This window comes from Nipponia nippon, unplaced genomic scaffold (assembly GCF_047370975.1).
Source record: "Nipponia nippon isolate SJK-2023a ecotype South Korea unplaced genomic scaffold, ASM4737097v1 scaffold_4, whole genome shotgun sequence".
NCBI classification, from domain to species: domain Eukaryota; kingdom Metazoa; phylum Chordata; class Aves; order Pelecaniformes; family Threskiornithidae; genus Nipponia; species Nipponia nippon.
The window spans coordinates 69,658,156-69,659,417 of record NW_028262358.1 but is presented as its reverse complement, the minus strand read 5'-3'; positions in this window follow the sequence as shown (position 1 = coordinate 69,659,417).

Sequence of the window (1,262 nt, the reverse complement as noted above, 5' to 3'; positions counted from 1 at the left end):
ATGTCAGGATGAAAAATTACTTGGACGATTACTGTAAACTTGTGCTTAAATTTAAAAGGCATTCTTTTAAGTTTTATCATTCCAAATACTTACCCTGACAAGCTAAGCCATAAACTTAGTAACTGTGACTTCTCTCAGGAATGAACTAGTGAATGTCAGTCAACAAGTTTGTTATAGGCTGTTATAGCTTGCTAATGCTATGACAAAAGAGAAGCTGTGTGATACACAGCTTGAAGTGGAAATATTTAAATTAATTTTCCTGCAAACTACCAGGCTAAATGTTCTCAGTTTTTTCCTGTGCCATTGTGCTTTATTCTCGCTGCAAACTGAAGCAGATCAAGTTGACTCTGATTCTTTGAGACTTTTTTGAGAACTCTCAACAAAATAAAACATCAGTAACGCTGTCAATTGATGAGGATTTGTTGTGAAAATACTAGTTTCAGTTCCATAGAACACTTTTTTAAAAATTATTTGCAATTAAGTTTTTCATGAAGTTTTGCAAAATAGTTGGTAGAGTATGGAAAGAAATTAGTTTTATTGCATTTTACCGTCCATTAGGCTAACTATTTTCCTAGGGATGTCCTTTTGATTTAAATCAGTTTCTTTTCAGAGTCTATAGCCAATAGGTCTGAAGTCTAAACACAGCTTGCCTTGGAGGGAGGTCTCCTTAGGGAATGCCTGACTTCTTCTCTAGAGTTAGCTTGGATGTTTCTGTTGCACATATGCTTATATTGTAATATGTTCTTTTTTCTTCGATAACGTATATAATGATTTACCATGCTACGTGTGCCCATGTTTTTCAGCCAACTAGCTATTTCTTGACCTTTCTACGAGACCTTTCTGAAAACGTCGGGTTGGGTAGCCTTTGAAAAGGCACGTTCTCTGCACCCCTGGGTTGCTGCTGAGACCTTGCCAACCGGTTCTGCTGCCCTCCCCGGATCCCAGTCACAGGTGAGGGCAGACTGCTGAGAGACAAGTGGCGCAGAAGTGACTGTTTGAACTAGCTTTGAAAAACCTGAACGATCTTGGGCTTATTTTCATTGAAAATGTCATCAAATTCAGGAGCTTGAAAACTTGGAAGTCGGATTTATTTATTTTTTTTTTATTTTATTATTACAACCCTGAGAAGCTTGAGGATGATAGATGAGGCATCTCCAGCTCTGCCTACCTTGGCAAGTAACTTGCCAAAATGGAAGTCAAGCAGGAGGTCGAAGGGGGATGGTGCTGAGGCTTTTTGTTTGGTGGCCTGGAGCCGCCTGGCT